Consider the following 19,019-nt stretch of genomic DNA (forward strand, 5'->3'; position numbering starts at 1 on the left):
TTGTTGTTCTTTCTATGAAGTTTCAAACCCCTTCAGCTCCTTCAGTATTTTTTCTAACTCCTCCATTGGGGGCTCCATGTTCAGTCCAATGTTTAGCTGTAAGCATCAATCTCTGTATTTGTCAGGCTCTGGTAGAGCCTCTAAGTAGTCAGCTATATCAGACTGTCACTATGCACTTCTTGGCATCCACAATAGTGTCTGTGTTTGGCAACTGCATATAGGATTGAATGCCAGAAGGAGCATTCTCTGGATGGTCTTTCCTTAAGTCTCTGCTGCACACTATGTCTCCATATTTCCTTCCTTGAATATTTTGTTCCCCCTTCTAAGAAGGACTAGAACACTCACACTTTGGTCTTCCTTCTTCTTGAGCTTTATGTGCTCTGTGATGGGTATTCAGAGCTTTTGGTCTAATATCCATTTATCAGTGAATGCATACCATGAGTGGTTTTTGTGTTTGGGTTATCTCATTCAGGATGATATTTTCTAGTTCCATACATTTGCCAAAGAATTTCTTGAATTTATTGTTTTTAGACTCATGGCTCTATCTGCATATACAGCAAAGGATGGCCTAGTCAGTCATCAATGGGAAGAGAGACCCTTGGTCCTGTGAAGGTTCTGTGCCACAGTATAGGGGAATGCGAGGGCCAGGAAACAGAGTGGTGGGTTGGTCAGCAGGGGGAGAAGGAGCATATAGGGGATAACCTATTGATGCACAATAAAGCCATCCAGGGGAAACCAGGAAAGGGGATAATATTTGAAATGTAAATAAAGAAAATATCTAATAAAAAAAGAGAAATTTCCTGGAAACACACACAAGCTGAGTAGTATTACATTGTGTAAGTGTACCATATTTTCTCTATCTATTCCTCTGTTGAGGGACATCTGGGTTATTTCCAGAGTCTGGTTATTATAAGTAAGACTGCTATGAGCATAGTGGAACATGTGTCCTTGTTATATGTTGGAGCATATTTTGAGTATATGCTCAGGAGTGGTATAGCTGGGTCCTCAGGAAATACTATGTCCAATTTTCTGAAGAACTGCCAGAATGATTTCCAGAATTGTTATATCAGCTTGCAATCCCACTTTGAAGGTCTGATAGAAATCTGCACTAAATCCATCAGGTCCTGGGCCTTTTCTTTTCTTTTCTTTTCTTTTCTTTTCTTTTCTTTTCTTTTCTTTTCTTTTCTTTTCTTTTCTTTTCTTTTCTTTTCTTTTTTTCTCCCCTTCTTCCTTTCTTCCTTCCTTCCTTCCTTTCTTCCTTTCTTTCTTTCTTTCTTCCTTTCTTTGAGACTATTAATTACTGTTTCTATTTCTTTAGGGGGATATTCGAGTGTTTAGATCATTTATCTGATCTTGATTTAACTTTGGTACCTTGTATCTGTCTAGAAAATTGTCCATTTCATCCAGATTTTCCAGTTTTGTTGAGTATAGGCTTTTGCAGTAGGATCTGATGCATTTTCTTTTTATTTCTTTGGTTTAGGTTGTTTTATCTTATTTTTCAATTCTGATTTTGTAAATTTGGATACTGTCTCTGTGCCTTCTGGTTAGTCTGGTTACAGGTTTGTCTATCATGTTGATTTTCTCAAAGAACCATCTTATGGTTGATTCCTTGTATAGTTCTTTTTATTTCTACTTGGTTGAATTTAGCCCTGAGTTTGATTATTTCCTGCTGCCTACTCCTCTTCAGGGTATTTGCTTCTTTTTGTTCTAGAGCTTTCAGGTGTGCTGTCTGGTTGCTAGCTTATGCTTTCTTCAGTTTCTTTTTGGAGGCACTCACAGCCATGAGTTTTTCTCTTAGTATTGCTTTCATTGTGTCCCATAAGTTTGGGTATGTTGTATCTTCATTTTCAATAAATTCTAAAATGTTTTAATTTCTTTCTTTCTTTCTTTCTTTCTTTCTTTCTTTCTTTCTTTCTTTCTTTCTTTCTTTCTTTCTTCCTTGACCAAGTTATCATTGAGTAGATAATTGTTCATCTTCCACGTGTATGTGGGAGTTCTGTTGTTTTCTTGCTATCGAAGACCAGTCTTAATCCACAGTGATCTGACAGGCAGCATGGGATAATTTCAAACTTATCTGTTGAGGTCTGATTGTGACCGATTATATGGTCAGTTTTAGAGAAGGTACCAATAGGTGCTTTGAAGAAGGTATATTCTTTTGTTTTAGAAAATTTTCTATAAATATGTGTTAAATCCATTTTTTCATAACTTCTGTTAGGTTCACTGTGTCTCTGTTTAGGCTATGTTTCTGTTTAGGCTATGTTTCTTGAATCTGTCCATTGCTGAAAGTGGGATGTTGACGTCTCCCAGTATTATTGTGTGAGGTTCAATGTGTGCTTTGAGCTTTTGTAAAGTTTCTTTTATAAATGTGGATGCCCTTGCATTTGGAGCATAGATATTCAGAATTTAGAGTTCATCTTGTTAGAATTTTCCTTTTAGGCATATGAAATATCCTTCCTTATCTTTTTAAATAATATTTGGGTGAAAGTCGAATTTATTTGATATTAGAATGGCTATTCCACCTTGTTTCTTGGGACCATTTGCTTGGAAAATTGTTTTCCATCCTTTAATTTGAGAAAATATCTGTCTTTGTCACTGAGGTGAATTTCCTTTATGCAACAAAATGTTGGGTCCTGTTCGTTTATGCAGTCTGTTATTGGACCATTTATGCAGCATGTCATTTTATTGGGGAATTGAGTCCATTGATATTAAGAGATATTAAGAAAAAGTGATTGTTGCTTCCTGTTATTTTTGTTGCTAGATGTGGAATTATGTTGTTATGGCTATCTTCTTTTGAGTTTATTGACAGATTACTGTGTTGATTTTTCCAGGGTGTAATTTCCCTCCTTGTGTTGGAGTTGCCCATCTCTTTTCCTTTGTAGGGCTATACTTGTGGAAAGATATTGTTCTAATTTGGTCTTATCGTGGAATATCTTGATTTTTCTATTTATGGTAACTTAGATTTTCACTGGATATAGTAGTCTGGGCAGACATTTGTGTTCTCTTACGGTCCAAGTGACATCTGGCCAGAATCTTCTGGCTCTTATAGTCTCCGGTGAGAAGTCTTGTGCAATTCTGATAGGTCTGCTTATTTGATAGATATGTTATTTGACCTTTTACCCTTACTGGTTTTAATATTCTTTCTTTTTTGTGTGTGCATTTGACATTTTGAATATTATGTGACAGGAGGAATTTCTTTTCTGTCCAGTCTGTTTGGAGTTCTGTAGGCTTCTTGCATATTTATGGGCATTTCATTTCTAGGTTAGGGAAGTTTTCTTCTATAATTTTGTTGTAAATATTTACTGGCCCTTTAAGTTGGGAATCTCCACTATCATATATATATATATATATATATATATATATATATATATATATATATATATATGGAATCCTGAAATACTGGTGTGACCAAGCTTCTCAAATCTTATGATTCTGGATATGTTAAAGCACCTGGGAGTTGAGCTTCCTCTGTGTGTTGTGTTACTGGATGTGGAGCTAGCATCCAAGTCTGCTCAGGGTATAGGCTCAGACTGGAAGGAACCTGTGCCACTGTCTGGGCAGGGTTCCTGCTCCCTGGATCCTGCTGGTTCCAATTACTACAGGTATTGGGACAGATGTTGTGGCTTCCTCACCTATGATTCTATGATCCTGGGCATGTTAGAGTGTCTGGGAGTCAAGCTTCCTCTGGGTGTTGTGGTACTAGGTGTGGAGCTAGCACCCAAGGCCTGCTCAGGGCACTGTCTCAGACTGGAAGGCCATATTCTTTTTATTTTTTCATGGTGCATGAACTTTTTATTCTTCATAAAGTGTTCAAAACATGAAGAACAAGTTCTTTATAGACAAGAGTTTTAACTAGGAAGACAAAGGGCAGAGAAGAGCTGTACCTGCTCACTGCCTGTCCAGCTGCACACTGCAGTGTGTGGTAAGGAGCAGACATAATGAGCAAAATCCTGGTCTCAGTTTGGAAGATACAACTGCCCTGGCAATGTAGGGAAGCCAAACAGCAGAAATGGATGAAAGATGAGAGACAGGGATGGGACCAATTAAAGCCCAGGAGACTACCTAGCAGAGGGATTCAGTTCCTCAAGACACACCTCAAATACCCAAGGACTACCCCCCACCCCCAAATTCTGGGAACTAGTGGCTACTTTCCTTATCTTTCGTTGACATATAGTTGGTAACTGCATAGTGGTGGGCCCCACTATGGTTCATCTGCTCTATGCTAGCAGAAGACTGACATCATCCATTGAGAATACTCTCCTGAGGTGTTCTGAGTGAACACATGACCTTGTCATTAAGAGACAGCTGGAAAGAAATTACTGCCTCTCCACTTGGCCCAAAGCATCTTGTTACTGCATCTCACCTCCTTCACACACACACACACACACACACACACACACACACACACACACACGCCATGGGGAGACTGGCTGTATTCACAAGCAAGCTAGAAGTTAGTTGGACCACAGGGCAGATACTTGACTTCAAAATGCATGTCAGCCAAGCCAGACAAGGCAGGAGAGTTTGGTGAGCGGGAGGGACTATACAACAGGGACAGAACAACTGCAGAGCCACAAGGCATTTTCCTATGTGTCTCCTAAGGCCAAGTGAAGCCTCCTACTTCGAAACAAGTTCACTGGTCCAACAAAACTGGGACCCAAGGCCAGACACAATAAGGTGCAGGATAGCTTCAGACCTACTGTGCACTAGATTTTTATCCCAGGATACTCAAAGTAAGGGTTGAGGGAGGACCAGGAAGTGGGAAGAAGACTTAGGAGGTGGCAGCAGGTTTGCCAGAGTCTTAACTGAGGTACTTATCAGGGTAGTCAAAAGCCTGGTCCACAGCCCCCTTTCAGGACCCTAACAGCCATTTTCATGTGCTCAACAGGAGGGAGGGGACACCGTGGCCAGAAATACGTCTACATCCAGAGACTTTTGTCTTCACCCACAAAAGGCACATTTTTAATTGCTGTCCCAACATTCTGAGTCCCCAGCAACACAGTTTGGCATCAGACATGTGATAACAACAGACATGGAGTCCTGGTCCACAGAACATGAGCAGACCAAAACCCCAACCTGGAGAGTCTCAGGTTAGGGAGGTAGGAAGGAGCTTAGGAGCAAGAAGTCATTCTTTTCCACCTAGCCCCACCTCCCACCACTACTGGGACATGGTGTGGGAAGGTCTGAAGCGGGGCATGTAGCAGCTGAAGAACACACAGGCACAAACCACCACCACTACCACCACCCTGTGATCATGCATGCTCACACACAGCTCTAGACAGAGAAACAAGACTAAAACACATAGGTTCCTTGCTCTTAGGGTATAGGCATAGGTTCAAGCGTAGGTACCCTGATTGTCTATGGTGCACAGACAAGCAAGCAGCTTAGTCCCCATTCCTGTCCCAGTGGCCTAAGAGGCCCTCAGGTTCCAGAGGCAATGGAGATGAAGAATCAGCCATGAGAAGAAATAACTGAGCAGCCTCATGGTGTGACTAAAGCTCTGCTGTCAACAGTGTTGGCCTAGATACTACCCAGAGCTCACTGCTGCTGCATCTTGACAGCAAACTACCTTGTTCCATTCTCTGGGTGGAGGGAGGGGGCATAAATTTGAGTGTGAAAATGGGCAGGTAGGAAGACCCAAGGCTCTAGTGGGAGTTCAAAGGTCCCCTTCCAGCAGCCAGAGCAGAGGCAGGGTGGGGAGGGGAGCGAAGAGTGACTATGAAAGCAGGCTTGCCCTACTCAGCTGAGAGCAGTCAGTGGAAGGCATTCCACAGGTCCTCACTATCCCTCCAGGAATGGAGTGAAGGCTTACTTGGGGTGGGGGGGAGTCTTGCAGCTCTTCCTCCTCCAGCCCCATTCCTGCAGGGGCCAGGATCCTACTCCTGGCCTCTTGCTGCAGCCTGCCAACAGCACAGATGTTGAAGGTGACTTCCCATTCAGCTATCGCTTTCCGGGGGGCGGGGGAGAGGAGGGGGGGAGCAGGCTGGCCCTCCAAGCACTGGGGAAACGAGAAGCAGGTGAAAGAGAATTCAGTGCTATGTCAGTTTTGAGATCCTCAAAGAAGGAGTTGCTCTGCAAGGAGTTGAGAAACAAGTTGGTGACGCCCAAGAATCCGGGTGGGGTGGCTTGAAGGACAATGGTGGCAGTAGCAGCAGTGGCAGCAGCACGGGATGTGGCTGGGCTTCTGAGTTAGTTCCGTGGATTCTCTCAGGCCAAACCAGCTACTCTTGGCCCTTTCCTCCCCAGGGGATGAATGATGGGGGAGGATCCCAGAGGATTCCCTTTCTCCCCAGCTGAGCCATGATGCCCCAGCTCAATCTGATTCAGCCCTTGGTAGTGGTGGTGGTGATGGGAGAGCTGCATTGGGGGCTTGTGCTCCTTTTCTGCTGCCACAGCCTCAGAGGATGCCACTATGGGTGTGGCAACCTGGATTGGCTTCCCCTCAGGTGGTCGGGCCCCCTCCTCCTCTCCAGAGCAACTGGCCTCTGGAGCCAGGTCTGCTCCTCCTGTCCAGGAACTGCTTCTAAGCTGCTGGTGCCATGGCTGCCTCTGCCCCAAGGGTCATCCAAGGACTGAGACCCCCTGCTGTGGCTTGGAGAGCTGGTGAGGAGCTCAGCTCCAGGGCCCTGGTAGACCAGGGCTACACTAGTGGACGACAGGGAACCCAAAGAGGTATTGGACTGTGTGAGCAAGGACTTACATAGCTTGTTCAGAGGAAGAAACTTTGGCTTTGCCCATATTGCCCAGGCTGCCTAACTCAGGGTCCTCCAGGGCACTGCTTGGAAGAATCATTGAGCCAATTCAAGATCATACTTCTTGCCCTTCTCTTTGTCCTTGAGCTTGCTGAAGGGTGACTGCGGTTTGCCCTTCATGGAGAAGTCAAACATTCTGGCACTCAGGTTGTTTCACATGAACTGGATGGTCACCTGGATCTCTCCACGCTCCTTCTCCTTCTTGCCTGGCTTGGGGTGTAGCTTGTACCACTGCATGTGCTGGGTGCGGACTGCGAGGAAGACCATGTCTAGAGCTATGTTTGCCGGGCCCAGAAACTTGTCCACGCTGATGAGCGAGAGATGCATGAAGGTAAGCACGAGCTTGCAAGCAACACTGGGGCCGAAGGTCTAGGGCGCAGGGCCCTCATCTGCCTCCTGTGCCCACAGCAGGCCGTCCGGGGCGCCAGGCTGCAGCTCGAATGAACACTCTTCGCACCATCCCGGGCAGCCTTGCATCTTCTCCACTACCGAGGGGTTGTACTTCTCTAGGCCAACCTGGATCACCATGTATGCCTCGCCGGTGCTGCTGGCGCCCCAGCTCTTGCCTTTCAAGCAGCTAGCCCGCAGTATGATCACCTGGACGTGCATGGGCAGCTAGCAGGAGCATCCTGCCTTGACATCAGCGCCTTTCCATCCCGCACTAGGGCTTTGGAGGACCCTGGGGCCAAGTGACAGACGTGTCAATGGTGGAATGCATTCAGGAACCTGCTCCCCTAGCCACCTGCAGTGCACCCACATTACGCCCCGCCCAGCCCCTTGTCACCCCCCCTCCCCAGTTCAACCAAAGCCTAAGAGCTTAAGATCAACTTAATGATTTGCATAAAGTGATAGAATAACTTTTTCAAATGACCTTTAAATAGCCATTACTTTAAAAATGGCTTTCCCCTTCCCTAGGTCCTCTGTAAGCTAGCCTTAAATTTTTCTTATGCTTGTCAATATTCAATAGCAATAGAGGCAATGCATTCAACCCTGCTCTCTATTACAGTTTCTTCTTCTTCTTCTTCTTCTTCTTCTTCTTCTTCTTCTTCTTCTTCTTCTTCTTCTTCTTCTTCTTCTTCTTCTTCTTCTTCTTCTTCTTCTNTTCTTCTTCTTCTTCTTCTTCTTCTTCTTCTTCTTCTTCTTCTTCTTCTTCTTCTTCTTCTTCTTCTTCTTCTTCTTCTTCTTCTTCTTTATTCTTGTTCTTTCTTTAAAAAATTAGAAAGAAAAATATAGAGGACTCGAGGTCCTTGTGCTCACAGAGAAAACCAAGAATGCTAAACATGCAGACTTGTCATTTCAAAGATTTTTTTATACTGTGCTGTTTACACGACAAAGATCACATCAGATCCTCCCAGAGTCCCTTAAGATGTTATAAGTAATCAATCTATGGAAATTATTTTTATGAAAGAGGTCACATGTACTTTGCAAAGAACTTCAATATAAAGTTCAAGTAGCTGCAAATTTCATTGTGCACAGTGTATTGAGCTTTCCCTATAAAGCTATTTTCTAGATTGTACAGTACTTAAAGATATCTAAAATAACCTTCCTGCTCTCATGGCATAGAAATTTGATCTAAGACTCACTCTTGAGTCCTGTTGAACCCGGTTTATTTTTTTTTTTGCATCACGGCAATTGATCCTCATCTAGTCTTTGTGTTTGCAGAGACCCCCACAAAGTTGCTACTGCCATATGAGGTCAAAAGAAAGGCTCTCTAAAAGAAGCTGCAAGACCAAGATTCTGATATCAAAGACTGAGAAACTGTCGAGTGAAACCATTATGTTGCACCACAGGATAAGTGGCTTCCCTAGCTACTGCTAGTTGTTTAAACGTAATGGTACCATTTTGCCTGGTGCTCACGGTTAGATGGTAATTGGTTATATAAAGTTCAGAACTCTTGTTTCTTATGAACACTCATTCATATATGAAGGAACCAGCTTCAGGTCAATTAAATGCACATACTTCAACCCATGAAGTTCTAGTCTATGTGTCTCACAGGTTTGTTTTGTAACGCAATTATACCCATATATACCTATGTATTTTAAATGTTTTAAACCACTTTCACAGAGTAAGTTAACTCCATCTAAAATATTTTAAAAGGTGATTTCCTGAAATAAAAAAAGATGGGTTGCCTCCTGTGTTTTTATTATATTTGTTTAGCACATAATTATGTTTTCTATGGGGACCTTTCTAAACTTAAATGACATTTTACCTTCACCCCCTTCAACTGATGACTCCACTCCAAGATTTGGGTTTCTGATTCAAAAACAGTATCCATCTGTTTTTATTTGAAGAGCTATTAGACAGAACTCTGTTGAATTGTGTGAATTTTCTAAACTCTCTGTTTTACTGGCAGCAAAGAGAGGCCTTCAAGCTCTCCAGTCTTCAAGGGAAGGAGGGCAAGTCTTATGCCAGTGTGACAAAGACAAAGCATGTGAGAACCAAAATTATTTAAATTGGGTTGATAGCTTTTCAATTTGCATAAAGCTTTTAGCCTGCTGTTATCTTTGCTTTTACCAATTTAAATGCATTAACTCCAAGGCTCATTTTAAATTGAACGTTTAAATTAATGCATTGTCAATTTGTCGTTATGGTAAATGGGTAAAAATGAAGCTAGAAGCATGGATGTGGAGAAATAATGACCCACTCTTGATTTGCTATTTTAATCCAGATATGCTCTGCAGTTCTCCAGTTGCCATTACCCATGTAGACCTAATGGCATCTGAAAACAGGACTGGCAATGCCCGTTAACAAGATGTTCTTTTCTAAAGTGTTCAAAAGCAAGCCACAACATTGTGTATGACTGACTCGGTATGCATGTGCTATGTCTGATCACTTTAGCTAAAAGGAAGAAGAGAAGGAAATATAATGATCCTAATTAGCATCAAAACCAAGCTGAAGTGATTTTCTTTTAGCTATTCAGCTCTACCTTAAATGAAATATGAAGTAAATGGTTGGCAGAGTGGTTAAACATGAATGAGCTGCAAAGAAATCAGCTCCTTGATGTTTTCTTTTTCCTGAGAAGAATTTAAGTGACATATACAAAAAATAAATTACAGCAGCAAGCTTAATTTTGTTCTCCTTGGGGTTGGATATCCTTGGGCAAGGAAGTGGCAATAATAATCATCACTTTTTTCCTGTTTTGAATCTTCCCCATTAACCTCTGTAACTGAAGTGAAAGGAATACAATGTCTTCTGAGTAACCTTGAAGTATTGTAACATCCTAAAGTGGAATAGGCAACTTGACAGTATCTTTTAAGACGGAATGAAACACTGTATCTTCTTGCCAGAAACATAGAAAAGTCATAGCCATGCTATGACTGAGCTTCTTTCTCATGACCCATCCTCTGCTCTTATTAGTGTTTATGTACAACTCAGTAGTAAGTGAAATATGTTTGATATAAAAGATAGAACAACGTTTCTATAAGATATCCACATAGCACATACTGTGGATGGTTCTCTCTCTCTCTCTCTCTCTCTCTCTCTCTCTCTCTATATATATATATATATATATATATATATATATATATATATATATATATGAATCTTTTGCTATATTTCATACCCTCCCAAAAAAGAAACCTCCTATAAATCTACTTCCTCACATTGAAACTGATCAATTGGAGGCAAGTACTAGGCATATAGCCAAAAGATGCTCTAAATCTCCATTATGTTTTTCAAAATGTACAAATATAATCAAAGTTTTGAATAGATCATCATTCGATATTACTACTCTTTTTCTGAATAAATATTATGTTTTTACCTAAATATGCTATTAAGTGGCCAAGGCTACTTGAATTGTCTGTTTTCTTTTACACTTTTAAGATAGTACTCAAGTTTAAAAGTATCCTTAGGACCTTGTAACTGCAAATTTTGACTTAGTAGCTTTACAATATTGTCAGAGAGTCTTCATTGGTAACAAGTTGGTCGATCTTGTCAGCTTTGTTTGTTATGGGTTATATTCTGTAAAGAAAGAATTCAAGGCAGTGGCTTTCTGAACTTGTAATGAATTGTCATGCTTGGCTTTGAAAATCACGATGTTTATTTTTAAAGAAACTTCAATTTTACATATATTATTTATTTCTACATACTAAAATACTTTAGTTTATTAAAGCCAGACATGTTGATATCTTAAATTATGTTTGACTCTGACTTTAGAACACCGTGAAAGGTGAAAAGGATAGATTGGAATGTGGTTTTCTAAAGCATAACTATGGTATATTTTTCCAAAGGACATCACTCACATGCTTACTAAAGGTCTGTCTTCTCCATGCAGAGTTGTTTGTGTGGCTAGAACAGATCACTTCCATCAAAACAAAGCATTCCTGAGAAGGAAAGCTAAAAGAAAAGTTACCTTCCAGTAACTGTATCTGACTACTACATACCACCATTTGGATGTTATACAATTCAATGATTCAAGATCTGATACTGTTGCACAAAAAGTACCATTTTGTGAGAGGTTTTTCAGTCCTTATTGGATGCTTACATCAACCATTGCTGTAAATATAAAGCAGCATGCCCAAGAGCAAACTGAGACAAATAATATTTTCCTGATTATTTAGAAATTTACAAGGAGATGGTACAAATCCACTGATTACTGAAATATAAATATTGGACTATGCAAAAGTATAGGTAACAAGAGTGAGACTCATTATAGGATGAAGTTCAAGCTGAAGTTAGTCCATCTCAGTCATTAACTAGATAACTAAAACTAATTTTGCAATGTAGTAATTTCATTCTAATGTTTTTCAATAGTTAATGTTCTACTATATATGAAAGAATTCATGCCTTTAGTCACTAAACATAGAAGGGAAATTTTATTTTTAAACATATAATGATTATATGCTGTATTACATTTTATGGATTACTAAGGTAAGAGAGACACTTAGAATACTTCTTTCTGTAAACATTCCTAGGTAGCTGTGAAACCAAACAATTTGTTTCAAAGTGTTTGGAAAGAAGATACAAAAATTTTGCAGATGTAGAAAACGAACTTTCCATCAAGTATGAGTCTTGCAGTGAACTATTTCCCATTTCTCATAAAGATTTTCTCAGTTTATTTCAATCTTGCTGGCTTTCAAAACTCATCTCTAGCTCTAGCTTCCGCGGGCACTCAGTGACTCACAGTACGGGTATGCTATGGCCTTTTGAACTAAACCTCTGAGCTGTTCAAATGTTCCTTATGAGGATACTAATTCTTGGAGATCGGGTGGCTAATTCACACCACTTTATTTGCTTACATGCACTAGTCGTTAAAATATTAACTAATTTTTCATTAATTCTAAGTACTCAGTTCTTACTCAAATTTGAATTGAAATCTTCACCTAGTAGATGATAGCATTAGTAGCTACAGAAACTGGCAGATGTCTGCACCCTGAGAACAGAAACATTAGGAATGGAACTACCACCTTTAAAAACACGTTGTGGAGAAACTTGTCTTTTGCACCAGGTAAAAGCACAACCAGAACATAGTGTCTATAAGCTAGAAAGTGGACCTTCCGCAGATGTGGTATTTGTTATTGCCAGTGTGGTCGACTTCCCAGACTCCTAGATGTTGAGAACTAATTTCAACTGTTTATGATCATCCTGTTCTATTGGTATTTTGTCACAGAGGCAAAAAGGGAGCCTACATACTAAAGGAAACTTTCTCCAATTCTAAAGGAGAAAATACAAATGTTGTGTCAACTAATCTTGCATTTAAAGATGTAATTGTATGTTCAATTACAGATATGCATGTGTCTGTGAGCAGGTGCCCAATGTGTGTCTGCCTATATAGGCCAGAAGAGGGGTTTGAGTTACAGGTGTTTGGGAACAACGAAACTTAGGTGCTAGAATGCACATTTGAGCCCTCCACAAAAGCATTACATGCTTGTAACCACTCTGTTTGCCAGACTTCTCAATCCTTTGCTCTTTTTATGAATATGATAGTACATTTCTAATAGCAAGTGCTGTATCACCACCAAAACCACCCTCTCAGGTCTCTCATAGGAGCTGCTGTAAGAAAACACTATAAGCTATTACTTCAGCAGCTTTCCAACACACTATATTGGAAAATATATAGTTATTTGTTTAGAAAATCAGTTCAACTTGACTGAACCTATTTCTTCATGTAGATAATGAGAACAAAAGTGATATCCCATACAACTGCTATGAGGAACACACGAATACATCTGAATTGCTTGGACAAAAACTTCAACCATATGCAATCCTCAGTTGAAGGTTCTCCCCAGCAGAAGCCATCAGAGACGTTAGACTTGAGGGAAGTTATTGACTCATAATGATGTGATGTTGAGGCAATGGGCAGTTTGGATATGGGGTCTGGTTGAAAAGAGTAAGTGTGAGTTCTTGGTGGGTATGTTTTGTCTTTCACCTCTCTTTCTCTACCAATCTTGTTTCCTGGCATCTTTTTTTTCTCACACTGTTGCACTCTGCTTTCAGGAACATATAAAATAGGCAGCTCTGATCTATTGTGTGTTCATTTCCTCACTGCTCTACTTTATTGGAAGTCTAAGGAGAGGGGACCAAGCACCTTGTACTTTATCCCCAAGGCCAGAAAAAGCTTTCCTGTTTTTGAATTGTTTCTTACAGTTACTCGGTCACAGCCACAGAAATGAAGCAACACATTTTTGTTTATTTTATTTCTTATTTGTTCTCCTAAAACAAAATGAAAGAGAGAGAGAAAGAAAGAATACAGTCAGAAAAATACACTTTTTGCTATCCATCAGAAATCAGCAATATAAAGAGGATATTCAACTACTTCCTGTTGAGAATCTTATGTTAGACTATATTAATTTGTGACATCTGTGAATTGGCCAGACTTGAAGAAAATCTCATATTAAATCAATAGCTATAAATGGCATGGATCCACTCATTTGGTGAGGCCCCAAAGCACCCAGCAAGCTCCTGACCTACAGAGCTGACGTCACAACTGAGTTAAGGCCATTTTCAGGGCGGATAGCTGGAGCCAAGTTGAAACTCTGCAAGGAACATATGGAATATCAGTAGGGAGAGATATTCTTTTGGCAAAAAATATAGAGATTCCTACATTTATGAAATATGCCTTGGATGTCTTAAAAACTCATTTATAAGCCAAGATAGCATAAAGAACAGAGCAATTTCTAGCCATGCTAATAAATGCCAAAAATTCCAGAAAATCAGCATCTTATGTTGAAATAATATCTTCTGGAAATTTTTTCTGTGAAAATAAATTTATTCAATCAGGTACTTCTCCTTCCTGCTTTCTGAAGCCCAAACTGCATTCACAGGAAGGTGAATTTCTATAAATGTGGAGTAACTTTTATCATTGACATGAATACAGTAGATCAAAAAGTTCCTTGCAGGTGCATTTGAACCTCTCAGTGAAAAATGACAAAAGACATAATAGAAGTTTCAAGCTATGTTAAGACATCAGCATGGTAAAGTGACATGTGAAGGTGTTGTGCAGCACACAGCAGAGAATTCCATCTTAATGGGAGTATGCATTTGCTTTGAAGTGAATTGAGGTGCTTTCCCCCCACTTCTCTATACCCTTCTGTTTGGATGTGGATCAGTTCTTTCATGACAGCCTCACAGCACACTTGTCCTGTGGCTTTCAATGTCAGGCATTATGATTCGTATCCTCAAATAGTTCCCAACAGAAACACTCAGCTGCTTTCTGGTTGTATGCCAAGTGAATGAATGTTCCTTTGAGTTTTCTCTCTGAACATACAGTTTTTCGTCTTGCATAATTAACCTGTGAGTCTAACACATCCATCCATACTGTATCCAGGTAATGGGAAGTATATCAAAAGCTAAGAAACCCAGTGGTAATATTTACAAATTTTCCTTTGCATATGAATATATTAGAGAAAAGATCAATTTAATTTTTGGTATCATGTGTTTTCCTATTCCACCATGATTATCATTACAAAAACTAGAAAGAAGTAAAAGCAATCCACTATGACATCTGTGAGGCAAACAATCAGAATGTACTTGAGGTAAGAATGTCCAGAAAAGAAAATGAGGAAGGACTTTATTATAACAGAATTTATGCCTGAGATTTCTAAATCAGCATAGCATAAGTTTATATTTATTAATTGATCAAACAGAATGCTAGCATGAGTGTAACAGTTAATTTTGCCTTATTTCATATATGACCTTATTCCTCAATGCAAATAAGCCTGCGTTTAAGTTTGTGCCCCAGGAACATAGCTCAGTGGTCACTAACATTTCATTTGAAATTATTACATCAGAGAAGCTTTATAAGGAAGACCCAAACATTGCAGATTAGGGGGATTCAATCTAAATCACTTGCATAGTTATAGTAATTTTCATTCTCTTTTCTTTATTTTCTTATCTTTCTATATACCTATCCATCTATCCATCTATATCTATAATCCATTTATCTATCTACCATCTATCTACCTATCTATCTATCTATCTATCTATCTATCTATCCATCTATCTGACTATCTATTTACTGTTGACTGTTCTGGTAGTGATGTTTTGGAAAGAGATTTTTTTCTGAACCCCTATTGTGGTAAGTTCTACAGGGCAAATGGCAGAGACATAGAAACTGAAAAGAAGTGAAAGGTCTTGGTCCATTTTTAGACATTATGGGTGCAGTATATGTTTGTGTATTAGTTAGGGTTTTACTGCTGTGAACAGACACTATGACCAAGGCAAGTCTTATAAAAAAAAACAACATTTAATTGGGGCTGGCTTACAGGTTCAGAGGTTCAGTCCTTTATCATCAAGGTGGGAGCATGGCAGTATCCAGGCAGGCATGGCACAGGAGGAGCTGAGAGTTCTAGGTCTTCATCCAAAGGCTGCTAGTGGAAGACTGACTTCCAGGCAACTAGGGTGAGGATCTTATACCCACGCCCACAGTGACACACCCATTCCAACCAGGTCACACCTATTCCAACAAGGCCACACCTTCAGATGGTGCCACTCCCTGGTCCAAGGATATACAAACCATCACATTCCACTCCCTGGTCCCCATAGACTTGTTCAAACACATGAGTCTATGGGGGCCACACTTAAACATAGCATAATGCAAAATGCATTTAGTNCAACTTTCAAAGTCCTCATAGTCTATAGCAGTCACAACAATGTTAAAAGTCCAAAGTTCAAGGTCTCTTCTGAGATTCATCCAACTTAATTAACTGTAATCTCCAGAGCAAGGCAGGAAACCAGCTGTGCAAACTCCAAACTCTGCATCTCCATGGCTGATGTCAAAGTGGTTCAGATCTCCACTCCTTTTTCATCTTTTTTGACTGCAACAAACTGCTTTCTCCTAGGCTGGTTCCACTCCTGTTAGCAGCTTTCCTCAGCATGTGTCCCATGGCTCTGGCATCTTTAACACCTTTGAGTCTCCAAGGCAATTTCAATGTTACAGCTTCTTGTTTCAGTGTCTGGGATTCCACTTGATCTTTTGGACTCCTCCTAAGAGCTGGCATCACTTTTCCAGCTCTGCCCTCTGTAGCACTCTAAGCTCAGGTTGATCCACTCCACTACGGCTGCTGTTCTTGGTGATCACTCCATGGTACTGACATCTCCAANACACTGGGGTATTCCACACCAACTAGGCTTCACGAATAGCCTCTCATAGGCTCTCTTCAGGGTTCCAAGCCTCAAATCCTTTGCATGACCCCTTCAGTCCTAAGCCATCAACTACAGCTGAGGCTTCACCTTCTCCAATGGCCTTCCCTGGNCTCTCACAGTGCTAAGCCTCAGCTTCTCTCCATTATCCCTTCATTCCTTCGAAAGCAGTACCACCTGAGTGACTCTTACACATTACCAAGTCCAGCCGCAGCATGAGGTAAAACCTTGGTTATCTCTGAAACACAGCTTCTTTGTGCTCCCAGCAAACAATTTCCAGAAGATTTGACCTCAGTGATGCTGGTCTCTTCTTAATCACTGCTAATTCCTTAGCTCCAGCTAACCAGCATCAATTTTCCCAGTAGTTCCTTCCATTCTTAACTCTAGAGCCAGAGCCATGTGGCTGAAGCTGCCGAGTTCTGCTGCTTACAGGAACTAGAACATGATCCCCTTGTACTATTACATTATCACTAGCTTTATGTTTTCTAAATCCTTCACTGCCTAAGCTTGGCTATCCTGGTTAGTGCTCTGTAGATTGACCTTGAATGCAGAGATCAGCATGCCNGTCTCCTGAGATTAAAGGTGTGTACTACCATGCCTGGATTTAATTTAGCTGGGTAGGATCTTGCCCCAAGGTCCCACTCCCTTAATCTGTTATCTCCTAGAACACAGGATTTTGCTCCATTTCACTTCCTGGTATGCCTTTAATACTCAAACCATATATTTTATATTTTTCCTTTCTAAGCTTGCTATGCTTGTTCAAACTTTTCTTCATAAGACTTAACCAGAGAACAAAGTCTCTGCTGGGCTTTTTTGAAACTTCTTTTGTCAATGCAATTAATCCAAGTCTCTTCACCTTAGCCTCAGGCAAACTTTTCAGACAAGGGCAAAAAGTAGCCACATTCTTCACCAAAATACCACAAAACCAGTCTTTATGCCACATTCTGAAATTCTTCTCCTTTGAAATCTCTTGGGCCAGGTCAACACAGTTCAAATTACTCCCAGCAACAAAGTCTTCCATATTCCTACTAGGATGACCCATTAAGCCCCATTTAAAGCATTCCACTGCTTTCCAAATCCAAAGTCCCAAAATCCACATTCTTTCAAATAAAAGCATGGTCAGGCCTATCACAGCAATACCCCACTCCTGGTACCAACTTCTGTATTAGTTAGGGTTTTACTGCTGTGAACAGACACTATGACCAAGGCAAGTCTTATAAAAAAAAACAACATTTAATTGGGGCTGGCTTACAGGTTCAGAGGTTCAGTCCTTTATCATCAAGGTGGGAGCATGGCAGTATCCAGGCAGGCAGGAGGAGCTGAGAGTTCTGTCTTCATCCAAAGGCTGCTAGTGGAAGACTGACTTCCAGGCAACTAGGGTGAGGATCTTATACCCACGCCCACAGTGACACACCCATTCCAACCAGGTCACACCTATTCCAACAAGGCCACACCTTCAGATGGTGCCACTCCCTGGTCCAAGGATATACAAACCATCACATTTTGTAAGAGAAATGACAGAGATGAGAAGAAATCCAACCTCAGTAAAAACATATGAACATAAAATTTATGAGTGTATGAATATAAAATTTAGCCTTAAACTACACAGAACATTTTGAAGTTAATTCGTGGAATATTGCAACTGGTAGTGCTGTGACCTATGACTATTCAAGTTAAGCTCATGAATGATACTTCAGGGCATAATCTGGTACGTCATTTAGAGGAAATATACTATGCACCCATAGCTTAATGGTTTATAGAAACAGACAATTGGAGGAGTTCAACTTCCATAGATGATAAAAGTTAACTTCCCATCTCAAAATGAAGGAGCATAAACACAGATCTTGGGATCAAGAGATAAATGTGTTCAGCTCCCAGGCCTTTCCTAAATTAACAGGTTGTTCTTTTTGTTCTGTATGAAATGACATATAAGGTTCTTCACTTCAAAAATAAAACCACTCCCATGTGTTTTTAAGGTTTCTTTGATTTTCTTTTTATGCACCACTGATGTCTTTGTGAATACAGGTGGTCAGCTCTCTGTACACATCCCCAAAGAATAGTCCTAGAGACTATCAGAAAAATAGTATTACATTCTGAAAAGTAGCCTAAAGCTACAAGTTACTCAAATCATTTTTAACATGGCCATTTTCTGCAAACAACTTCTCAATAAGTCTATAGATTATCGCTAAGGACTGAAATCAATCAAATATAAACAAAGAAAATAATACAAAGAAGCAACAAAATGGAGAGCTGGGTCTTTCAGAAAATCAACAAGCTGGGCAAACACCTAGCAAACATAATTAAAAGGCACAGAGACAGTATCCAAATTCACAAAACAGAACTTAAGAGAGACAGAACAACAAAAACTGAGGAAATAGGATAAAAAACATTAGATCTTACTTCAAAAGCCTGAACTCAATGAAACTGGAAAATCTAAATGAAATGGATGAATTTCTAGACAGATGCTACATACCAACGTTAAATCAAGAGCAGGTAAAATATCTAAACAGTCCCATAATACCCCAGGAAATAGAAGCAATCACTAAAAGTCTCCTTACCAGGAAACAGATGTAAAAGGTAAGTAATAAGATTAACCAAATTAATAATGTTTCTACACAACAAAGAAAACAGACTGAAATGGCCAAATTTTTATGTTTATCTGATAATGAATAGAATATATTTCAAAAGTGC

General features: G+C 40.2%; 1 pseudogene; it reads right to left on the bottom strand.

Annotated features, from left to right (window-relative positions):
* Positions 1-5,713: 5,713 nt before the first annotated feature.
* Positions 5,714-7,444, bottom strand: LOC110301424 (annotated as a pseudogene).
* Positions 7,445-19,019: the final 11,575 nt, after the last annotated feature.

The sequence above is a fragment of the Mus caroli genome, chromosome 9, assembly GCF_900094665.2.
Source record: "Mus caroli chromosome 9, CAROLI_EIJ_v1.1, whole genome shotgun sequence".
Lineage (NCBI taxonomy): Eukaryota > Metazoa > Chordata > Mammalia > Rodentia > Muridae > Mus > Mus caroli.